The sequence below is a fragment of the Stenella coeruleoalba genome (assembly GCF_951394435.1).
Source record: "Stenella coeruleoalba genome assembly, chromosome: 21".
Classification (NCBI taxonomy): Eukaryota; Metazoa; Chordata; class Mammalia; order Artiodactyla; family Delphinidae; genus Stenella; species Stenella coeruleoalba.
In genome coordinates this window covers 23,945,019-23,957,070 of record NC_137167.1, presented here as the reverse complement: position 1 = coordinate 23,957,070, position 12,052 = coordinate 23,945,019, and the positions used below count along the sequence as shown (strand labels likewise).

Sequence of the window (12,052 nt, the reverse complement as noted above, 5' to 3'; positions counted from 1 at the left end):
GTATGCACAGGTTTTCCCAAAAGGGAAGTTTTGCTTTTATAAGCTACCGAAAAAGTTCCTGAAGCATTATTGGGCCATCTCGCTTGGTTTACTTATTTATTTTTCTGAATGAATCCAGCTTTGGTTTAGGAGTTTGAAGGAGTCCAAGGATTGTCATCAACAACACTGTTGCAGGTTGAATTGTGTGCCCCCTAGATTCCTATGTTGAAGTCCTAATCCCCGGGACCTCAGAATCTGACCTTATTTGGAAATAGGGTTGTTACTGATGCAGTTGGTTAGGATGAGGTTATACTCAAGTAGCGTGGCCCGTAATCCAATGTGATTGGTGTCCTTATAAAACAGTGAAATTTGGACACAGATATGCACACAGTGAAATGCCATGTGAAGACAGGGGTGATGCAGCAGAAGCCAAGCAATGCCAAGATGGCCACAGAAGCGCCAGAAGCTCGGAGTGAGGCCTGGAGCAGATTCTACCTCCCAGCTCTCAGAAGGAACCCACCCTGCGCACACCTTGATCTTGGATTTCTCCAGAACTGTGAGACGGTTTCTGTTGTTGAAGCTGCCCAGTTTGTGGTCTTTTGTTCTGGCAGCCCTAGCAAACTAATGCGAACAAATTCTTACCTTAAACAAACAAACAATAAAAATGAAAACATTAAGTTAGTAAAGTTTGATGGGCCTGAGCCTTTGAGCAAAGTAAAAACTTTCTTTTTTCCAGCATTGCAGCAACTTAGAATCAGAGGACCTTGGCACTGGAGGGCCCTGGCTGGGGACTGGCTCGAGGTCTGCAGGGGCACCTGCCAGGCTCAGCCTGAGTCCAGGGTCACTGGCTCACTTCTGCTTCTCTCCACCGACACTTCCTCTCCATTCATTCTTGACTTCCGGTCCCCCGCACAAGCTCCATGTCCCAGGATAGTCTCCTCTCGGCATGTTAATTTCTCTCTCCCTTCCTACCTCTTCCTTTAAGTCTTCCTAGTTTGATAAAAATATGCCAACTGCTTCCTTTCAGCTCTCTCGATCCGGAAGTGAAATCCCCAATGCCCTCTTGCAGAAGAAGGACCCCGCTAATTTTCGATTCATCCCTATCTTCCACCCCTCCAGTGCCCTTACCCTTTGCCTGTATATTTGGATGCCATATTTTATGCCTCCCTGGCTTGTGTCTGCCCCACTTCCGCCATCCATTAGGTCAGGTCGGAGCTGAGGTAGGACCAGCGTGGGTGGGGAAGCCAACGACAGGTAGGCTGAAGTTGAAGGTGGTACCTTCATTTGGTGGGAGGAGAGCCTGGGTGGGATGCCCACACTGTGAAGGGGAGATAGACCACCGTTAGAAACACAGGTTAACGCAAAGAAGACTTCGAAACGGGGAGATCTGGCCAAGAATCAGAGATTGGCGAGGAGATAGAAAACCAGGCAGACTGATCACGTGGGCCTGGGAACCGGGGTGAACTCAGGGCAGTGTATATGGTCTCTGGCAGTGCCCGATGTGTGCGTGCATGCCATTGGGGGACTGAGTAAGATCAGAAAGTGTGGAAGCTTTACCTCTTAGGAGATGCAGAGACCGTGGGACCATGCCATTGTGTCATCTGAGGTTAAAATCCCTGGGATTTAAGGCCCCAGTCTATGGAGGGCTTTGAGTGTTGTGCTTTCTACAATATAATGCTTCATCCACGGTGCCAATTTTTACTAAAATTTTACTCATCTTCTCTTTGGAACTTTAATGGTTTCCAGATCTGCTCTGTGTTGAAGGATGGCCACGAGCTGTGCCACAGGGGATGGGTGAGGTGCCCTGCGTGGCGGGCCGGCCCCCTGGAGCGTCCGAGGTGCTGGCTTAGGCAGTGTTGAACAGCCACAGCTGCTGGTGGTCTGTACACGGGTGGAGGGTCCCGGATCCGTGTGGAAGATGAGGGAGTACCTGGGCATCTCATTTGGTGGGTGTTTTCTACCCAGACCGCAATCCTTTGTTTTTTGCCCAGCAAACACCAAGTTGAGCTGCGTTGCTACTTCTAGTTTTCTTTAGTCTTTGGGAAACAAAACAAGCTTTTCTCCCCCAAATAAGACTGTAAGTTTTAATCAGGTAAATACTTAGTGAAAATCCTTGACTTTACTAAGTTTTAGCCCACGTGCTCATCTTTTTTTTGTTTTTTTGTTTTTTGCGGTATGCGGGCCTCTCACTGTTGTGGCCCCTCCCGTTGCGGAGCACAGGCTCCGGACGCGCAGGCTCAGCGGCCGTGGCTCACGGGCCCAGCCGCTCCGCGGCATGTGGGATCCTCCCGAACCGGCACGAACCCGTATCCCCTGCATCGGCAGGCGGACTCTCAACCGCTGCGCCACCAGGGAAGCCCCCACTTGCTCATCTTTGATGGTAGGGACTTCCTGGATATAAGACTGAGCCAAGAGCTCTACATATATTATCCTATTTAAATTGACCACTATGTATTTTTACTGTTCTTATTTTAAAGATGAGAAGACGCAGGCTTATAGAGGTTAAATAATTTGTTCAGGGACACAGAGGAGGTCAGGAGCTGAGCCAGGACTTAAACTGGGGCCTGACTTCAAATTCTGTGTTTAACATTGAACTGGCATAACCAATAGTGTCAAATTCTGAGTTCCTAAGAACTTCTTTTTATTCTTCCTGTTGTTCCAAAGTAAAATTTTACCGTGACTTGCGTTATTAACATCTCAAAGTCACAAAGAAATAGAACAATGACTTAGCATGTATTTATTATTACTCTGGCCCTAATCAGCTCTTCTAAATATCAATAAAAGTGAGATGTAGTGCTTTCCTAGACTTCAGAATGTCTGCATATTTATCGCATTATAATAGCACGTCATGGTGTTTGAACCAGGAAAGGGACACGGCAGCTGTTGAGTGCAGTTCCCACCTTTTCTAAATGAAGATATTGAGAGTCATAGAGGTTTGGTGAGTTGACTGCTGGGAATTAGTAAAGGCTGGCATAGAACCTCCGTGCTGGTGTTCTTCATCCTTCCTTAAGTGTTCTTCACAGAGCTCTTATCTTTTCCAGTACCTCGTTGAGGTTGGTGGGTAAAACAATACAGGAGCAGAGAAGTTACGCGACACTTGCTCAAAATGCCAGAGGAAGTCCGTAGTGGAAGGAAGACATGAGCTTAAGAACCCTGGGACCAGCCTGGTGTGCTTTCCATCACCCCCACCCCGTCTCCCTGAGCCTTGCTGTGCTGTGCTGCCTCTTAGGGGTTGCCCTCTCAGCAGGTCTCTGAATGGCCACATGGCCACGTTGCCTTAAGCCCACTGATGCGAGAGGAAGGGAGGGAGGGGCGGGAGGGAGGGGGAGAGAAATAGAGGGGACCGTCACCATATCATACATGACTGATTGTGAAAATGGTAAAGGATGTCTGGGAACTTTTGTTTCATGCATGTGTGTGTGTTTCTTTTAATTTTTTCTTTTTTTTTTTTTTTTTTTGGTGAAAAACTCAGATTTTATAATTATTAAGAAATTCTTCCTGTCAGAGACAAAAGAAAAAGTGAGCTGCTTCATTGCATTTCCAGCAATATAGCAGACCATATATCCTCAAAAGCCCCCGGATTAAAACAAAAACCACTATAAATTTCCAGGTGAAATATTTCATAGCATTTCTTGCCTCTTCGATCTCATAAAACACAAATCTAGCTCCATCCACATTTCTGTACCATTAAGCTAGCAACTCAGCCCCAAGGGAACTGGCCTGTTCATGCTGAGCAAAGAAACTGGTAAACAGGGTAAACTGCAGTAAGGTTAGACTACTTAAAACCGTAAAAGAAAGGGGGGGGACAGAGAAAGGAGAGGGGGAGAGGGAGGGAGGGGGGAGGGAGGGAGTAGAGGGAGGGAAAAGAAGCAGGAGATGGAGGAAGAAAGAAAAGGAAGAAGGAAGGAAGGAAATGAAACAATAACCTGGGAGCCAGTATATGTTTGTACAGAGTTGAATCATTGCCAGGTATTTGTGTTGTTTGGGAGAATATGGAGATGGTGATTTATTTTAGATTGTTTTCAAGTTCAAGAATGCCTGTTGAAATATCTGGGTAATCACTGAAAGACTAGAAGAGAAGACATTAACAGAGAAAGAGACTACGTAAATGATTTAGCATGGCACAGTAAAGAACTTTCTGGGCTTCCCAAGGGGTGCACCACCAGACCTGGCAGCCAGGGTGTGTTCAGCCCTGGACCCGGTCGAGGGTGTTAACTAAAATGAATTAAAGCAACATTTACTGAGCACTAACTGATTGCCAGGCACATATTTCATTTCATCCTCAGAACAGCCCCATTAAATTGGCACTTTTGTCTTGCCCATGTTACAGAGGAAGAACTCAGGGATAGAGCTCATGTCTGAGGTTGCCCGGCTGGGAAGTAGAGATGCTGGGATTCAGACACTGAGAGATGTGCTCCAGAGTAATCACTTTTAACTCCTGAACTCTTTCGCCTTAGCAAAATCCTTGCAGGGAAATCCTTGCCTTAGCAAGATTCTGGGGGTGGTGGTGGTGGTGGAGAGAACTGTGCCCCTCCAAGATGGCTCCAGGCCTCTCCCCTCTGTTCTCCTGTTCTACGGCCTGTGGGCCTCCTCCCGGAAACGTGCAGGTGCACACAGCTGGAGGAACCTTTTGCCTTGATTTCACGGGTACAGCTCAGTGCTGCAGTTCTTGAACTTGGTCATTTTGAACTCTTGACAAGGGCATAAAATCACTTCCTTTTAAGCTTTTCTGTTTTAGTTGCTGAGGTTATGGTGTTGATTATAATGGTCTGTCATGACGCGTGAAAGCAAATTGGATGTTCTCATAATTGATGCATACTTAAGACGTATTTAGCCTCTCCTCTAAGCAAGTTATATTTCAATTGTTACAGGATCTAAATTTCAAATATCCCATTTGCCATGCCACCCATTCACTAGCATATAGGTGCTGGCTCCATGAATACATTTATGTCAACACCAAACATGGATGGATTTCTTGAGGTCTGCAACTGAAATAATTGAGGTCTAAAAATGTGTCCTGGCTCTGGAAAACTCTGTAGGAGGCTCACCTCCAAAAACTTGGAGATGTTTAAACACGCAGTGTCTGGAGCCAGGAAGCCAGATCAGATATTCTCTGGAAATCAACTTCCCTCTAAGATTTTGGAAGAAAACTGTGTCGCAAAACAGTGTCTCCATCCTATCTCTGGGTTCAACTTTCTCTTTTCTTTATTGCCTTCTGTCTCTTTCTTGTAGCTTATTTGGGTTTGGCCTTTTCCCATTTCTAGGATGTTACTCCTTTCTTCTGAGAAGCCATGAAGACAGAGAGGTAGCAGTTTCCTGACTGGCACAAAGGTGTGTCCACACGAAACTCACCTGTAGGCTGAAACGAGGGCGGGTGCTCACCTCTAGTCTAGTCTGTGTCACAAAGCACAGTCCACGTGCAAAATGTTAGGACTTGGCACTTGTCCCTTCCCCCTGCTGCCAGCGCTCGGCTTGGTGGCCTGGAGGGAGCCCCCGCTGGCCTCTTAAGAAGGTAGTCCCTCGTTCTTTGTGGGAACTGGGAAAACAAGGCGGGGTGGGGGGAAAGGCTGGGGAATGCAGGTTATGCTGTATTGTGTATTCTCCTTGCAGGAAGCGTTTGCCATCAGATGGAATTACCTCAGCCAATTTTTGGCTTGGGTAAACGGGATCATAGCAGAACCAATGCAATATATGTCTCGCCAAAAATTAAACTTTGGCCACAGGTCTTTGAGCCTCCACCCCCATTAGTCAGGGGACAAAGAAGAGTACATGGTGACACCCCCAAATGCCAGTATTTTACATTTTAAAATATCTGATCATACTGGCAGTTTTTCTTGTCTCCCCACTTACATTTATTTGTTCCTCTTATAAAGCAAAAATTATACTTTTTGACCAGCCTTCTTTCACTAAAAGTAGAGTGACCGTATGTCCCTGTTGGACCAGGAGGGTTCTGGTCAAGCGTTTTGTCCTAGTGTAATTAATAGCATCCTTTTTACTTGAAAAAAATGTCCTCGTTGAATAATAAATAACATGGTAACTAATGAAAGCTACTGCAAATGGTTATTAGGTTATAGTTAACCCTCTCTGTTTGAAATAGAAGTCTCATAGCACCTTTAAAGTATCAAATGAATAATAATAGGAAGACTAAAGATTATTACCCAGAAGACTAATTACTTAAATTTTGAAATATTGAAGGAAAGTTGGAAAAAAATCTCTCCAATGCACTTAGTAGTAATTATTAATCTCATCTGTGTATTTTATTCTATATTAAAGTCAAAATGTTATTAGTAATTATTAAATATCACATAAAAGTCCTATAATTTGCTGGGAGTTAAAGTAGTTATTCTTAAATAGAGTCAGGAATTTAAATATCTTTTTAAAAATTATTGTAATTTGATAGAACAGGAACCTATTGGAGCTTTGCTTATTTTTTCATATATGATTTTAATTGTTCATGTATAACATTTCTTTGAAGCACAGGAAGTGACGTGTTGAAAAAAGATTTCTCCTTTAAAATCCATCTGCGTTATCGTGTGGTTTTTCACTGGCTTGGGAAGCAGCTCTGTGGTGACCTGCAAACAGAATTGAGAAAAGAAAACTTTCAAGATTGATTAGTCTGAAGGAGGTGTGTGGACTTAAGTCTAAGTCTCATGCACCGTCTGAGTATAAACCAACCGAGGGAGTCATGTGAGTCATCCAAAGAAATCTGTCTTCTCTTCCACATGCACGTATATTCATAAAAACTTATTAATAACTTAGAAATTGGGGGACTATTCTAGCAATATAAAGATTTCTGTGAACTTCATTCGGAGTACCCAAAAGCAATTAACATATAACCCTAAATTTAGTAACTACCCCCATCCATCATTACGGGGGCAGCAGGGTAGGGCAGGAAAAATCCTGGACTGGGAATCTCAAGAGAGGAATTCTGGTTTTTCAACCTCTGTATGACTTGGGGCAAATCACTTACTGCCTTTGAGCCTTCGTTTTTTTCATCTTTAATTATGATAACAAATGTTACCTTGCTGACCTCAGACCTTACGAGACTCAATAAACTGTAAGGTCCTAGGCAAACATAATGCATTATTTATTATTCCTTAGCTACTAGTGGATCTGAGGGAAAACAAAGTAGGTATAATATTCCTTTATGACCCTGAAACCACTTTATAAATCCATGGGCATTTGTTGGGCTTCTGCGAGGAACACAACCCTGCAGAGGGCCAAACATCAACATATCCTGGCACCTGCTTCTAGAGAACCTACTTTTAAAAGGCACGAGGCTTCAAAAGATGAACGAAGTGAAGGCTTCCCTGGCCTCTCCATCTTAAATCAAAAACCTTCATCTTAGCCTCCTCCCCGGCATTATTTTCCTCCACTCCACTCATTGCTATTTCATATTCTGTATAATTTACTAATTTGTTTACTGTTATCTCCCCCCATGAGCATGGAGACTCCTTAATCACAGATGGTTTTGTTCTTATTGCTATTTTGTTTTTAAACTTTGAATCCCAGAATTTGTAGCCGTCTTCAGCACATAGCAAGTGCTCAGTGAACATCTGTTCAATGAACAAAACAGTCTTTGGTCTCAAGGAACCGGAAAGCCGGGGAAGCAGGGGACATCTCTGTACGGTACCGCATTCTATTACAGCATTGTAAGCACCATCATGGAAGCGCACAGATTGCTGTATAGATGGGACCAGGACTCCCAACTCTGCAGGAGAGGGGGTGGGAGGCAAAGAGAGGGAGAAGATGGAAAGTTTGTCAGAGCACTGACTGCAATTTGAATCTTGAAGGATGAATGAGAGTTTTCCAGGAGGACAAGGTGGTGATAGACATCTTAGGCAAACAGGGCAGCTTCCAAGGAGGTCTGGAGATGGAAATTGACATTGCTGAGGAACAGTGAGAACTCGTATTTATATTGATCTTTTAAGGAAAAAGTACAAAAGAAACAAAGGCTTACAGGTTGATGCCGCGTGTCACTCGGGGACGTGTGAGGGTCCGCGAGGTGGAGGCCATTTCTGTGTGGCCCTGTGTGTGCCGTGTTTTACTGTTAGGTGTTACTCCTCATAACTGTTTATCTGTGCTCAGTGAGTGGATTTACAGATCACATGATCTTCATGATTTTGTCATGAGATGAGGAAGAATCATGAAATATCTTCTACCTCACAAAAGTCTACTGGTTCTCTCATGGCAAAATACTTCAAGGAATTGTTCAGTGTGAAGATAAGGTATTCTTCTTCATAAAATGATGAGAGTTACAATTTTGCTGACCTTTTCTGATCACGCCGAGGCTGAGACCAGTCAGTACAATCGGAGGAACCCACTGATACTGTGATTTTAGCTGGTCTTTTGTGGTTAGTCAATTATGAGCTGGACAAAGTTCACGGAGACACCATGTTCAGTTGTGCTGAAATCTCGGGTGGTCCAGGAGGACCTGTGTTGCCTCTGAAGGTTGGCAGGAGAAGCAAAGTCGCTCACTGTTGTCTACACAGGGCAAGTCGGAGAATGGAAAGATTTACTTAATGAATTGTCACAACTGTCAGTCATGTCAGTCAGGCAAGTAAATTTCTCCTTTTTTCCCCTCAACCTGTGAAGAGGTGCGGTGACTCCAATGGACCCTTGTGTCATTCTGAAGCTTGTTGGCTTTCAGTGAGAAAGTCCACTATTCATCTCTTAGGGTTTGAGAAAAATATGAGGTCTTTCTAGAGGAAGCTTGCTCTCTGTGAGAGTGTGCCTAGTGACTCCTGGCTTTGTAAATGCTGACATTCCGGTGCTCCCTTTAATTCCCTGAAGCTTATGAGTGTAACTGCAGGTCCGTCAAATGAACAAATATAGCTGCAACACGTGCTAATTTGCCAAGACAGGTTTCTAGTATGAGGTAGATTGAAAGAGGCCACTGGATGTCGAGGCTGCATAGGGAGGGCACGGTGAAATGGGCTCCTTTAGTTGACTGAACAACTTGTTTAAAACTCTTATCCTTTTACTGAGAATACTTTAACCATTCTGAAGAGAGACGCGAAACCCTGACAGAAGAGCCTCATGGATATTTTCTCAAAGAAGAGGGCAGTGGATATTCCTATATATGTGGCATATGCAGAAAAAAACAGATCCCGAGGTTTACCTCAGGTAACAAAGTTTGTTGAACAGAAGTCAGGGGCTTCATCATCAGTGTCGAAATCTTGTATCAGAAAAGATGGTTAAATATTTGTATGATTTCCAGCTGCATTCACATGTGAACGGAGGCTTCTCCGTGCAAGTTAACATAAGGCTGAAACGCATAATTGTCTTATTATTGTGCAGTCTGATTTTTGCCTTAAACTATTTAATATTGATGACTGATTACAAATTGCTTATTATCAAGTTTCAGTTTTGAACGGATAAACTTATTTTGAAGTATGTATTTAAGCAAATAAATTAGATATTTGATTACATATTTTTAATATTCAAATTTTACAACAGTCTTAACTTCACTGAATTTTTTAGGTTACCCTTTCTGTATCTTAGGCACATGACACTGGCTTTCTGTGTCTGGCCTCCCTCTCCTTCCCCAGTGCCTTGACTCAGGCCTTCAGGATATAGGAAGGCAGTAGAAACACAAGAATTTGGGGACGGATTGAGTGTAGTGATAGGCATGGGGTGGATGGGAGGAGAGCAGTGAGAGACAGGAAGCAGTTGAGGATGCATCCCAGGTCCTCGCTTTGGGAGACCGAATGGCTGGGAGTGCCGTTCGCCACATCCAGAAATGTATTCCAAGAAGCCAGAGGTTGGGAGCATGCGGATGAAGATGGTTAATTGTGTGTAATGAGAAGCTTGAGTTTGATTGTCCATGGAGTATCTGGGGAAGATATTCACTTGGCAGTAGGAAATAAGGATTCGGAGATCAGGAGGGAGGTCTGATGGAAAGTTTTTGGAAATCAATCACTTCTAGGGGTTGAAACAGAGCAGTGGATGTTGTTGAGCTCAGCTGGTGAGACTGAAGGTAGAGAAGGGTGATTGGGGACGGAATCCAGGGAACACCAGTGTTTAATGGGTGGAGGTGGACTTGAGAGGTGAGAGGAGAGCCAATGGAGAGAGACAGTAAGACAAAGGAGAGAAACATTTTAAGAGGAGAGAGTAGACAATAGCGCCAAGCAAGAAGCCAGATAAGGGCGAAATTTGTCAATGGATTGGGTAATGGAGAGATTGCCAGTTATATTAGCAAGAAGAAAAATGTGTGTATGTATAATATTTTGGAACTATTTAACAGTGGAAAGAAAGTATGAGAATAAGGACAAAAATCAGTAGCATAAATCATAAATACTTCAAATCTCAAGAAAGGGGAGGATCCAGAATTAAAATGATTTCCCAGTGTCTATGTGTGGAATCAGTCCATAAACATTGGAGATACCCGTGACGCTGTCTCCTCTGTTTGCCCTCACTGCCCTGTCTGTCCTACACTCCCCAGCCTCTCACAGATCAACTGTGTAGGTCGGCAGGTTTGAACCTGGCAATGTTCCCTGTTCACTGTTCTCCATTCCTTCTGTTAGAAATCAGATTCTGACTAGCATCCTCTCAATTGTGCTATGGCAGTCTCCTCCTAACTGGTTTTCTAGCTCAAGTCTTTAAGTTTTCCAGGTTATCCTCCACTCTACGGCTGGGTTAATTTTTTTTAAACAGTATCATTGAGGTATAATTGTATATCACAAAATCCAACCATTTTTAAGTGTGCTATGTGTTTTTATAAATTTATACAATTGTGTAGCCATCACCACAATTCAGTTTTGACAACATTCTCGTCACCTTGGAAAGTTCCCTCAAGCTTGCAGCCAATTCCCACTGGATTCAAATGTCAAGTCCAAACCCAGCTATGTCTCTCTTTTGCTCAGGATTCAACGCGCCCCTTTCCCTTTTTACTTATGCACAGACTAATTGGCCTGAAATCCCAAACACTCCACCAACTATCCCAATATACCCTTCCAGCTTAGTGGCTCACGAGTCCCTGACATTTTCGTGCCTTTCAGACAAACAAGACTATTTAGGGTTCCCTCCATCGATTTCTGACCGTTGTGACTTTGCTCAGGCTCCTTTCTCCAGCTGGTAGAAATGGAGTATTAAAATGGAGTGTTTGTTAATATAAATTTTAAAGAGCAAAAATTTTGGTGTCTCTAAACTTAAAAAAGTCTTTTAAAAAATTTCTCTAGATCTTGACAAATTCAAATGCACCCTTGAAAGAATCATCTTCCAGTTATATTTGGGTGGAACCTGACGCTGCCAGTTTACTTTTGAGCTTGTTTTATATTCTCGGTCTACCTGATATCAGCCCTTTTTTTTATGTGCCCCCCGTGTGTGCAGGTGAAAGGACCAGCTCACAGCAGCTTGTCTTCCACCCTGTCCACACAAAGCCACTTACTGACTGTGCCTTTGCGTCTTGGACTCTATTCTTTTTTATCTTTTAAATTGCATAAAATATACATAACATTTACTACTTTAATTCTTTCTGTACAGTTCAGTGGCCTTAATGTTGTTGTGCAACTGTCACCACCATCCAACTCCAGACCTTTATCACCGTCCCAAACTGAAACGCGATCCCCATTAAACCCTAACTCCCCCCTCCCCTTCCCCCAGGCCCTGACAAGCGTGATTGTACTGTCTCTGAATTTGACTACTCTAAGCACCTCGTCTAAGAGGCATCATACAGTATTTGTTCTTTTGTGTCTAGCCGATTTAGCATAATACCTTCAAGATTCATCCATGTTGTAGCGTGTGTCAGAATTTCCTCACACTTGCTCTTTCCATTTGTTGACGGACACAGGTTGTTTCTACCTTCTCTGGACTCTGTTCTCGACCCTGGGTAACTGCTCCAGCTTGAGCAGGGTGTGCTGGGCACCACTGAATGCTGCAGCTCTTGAAAACACGCTAGCTGTGCCTGGGTGTTTTCTTCTTTCTTTTTCCTAAACCCAGTTTGTGGATGCTGTGTATTTCAGCTATTTAACCCAGTAGCATCCACGGTATGGTATCACTGTTACTTGCTGGCCCCCACTGGAATTCAGCTTGTTTTGTTATTTGGTGCAAAGCAGGATGCATAGGTGAACAA

General features: G+C 43.7%; 1 protein-coding gene across 2 annotated transcripts in view; it reads left to right on the top strand.

Moving 5' to 3' along the window:
- Nucleotides 1-12,052, top strand: part of STOX2 (storkhead box 2) — a 208,362-nt gene that overhangs the window by 84,707 nt on the left and 111,603 nt on the right. The window lies entirely within an intron of this gene.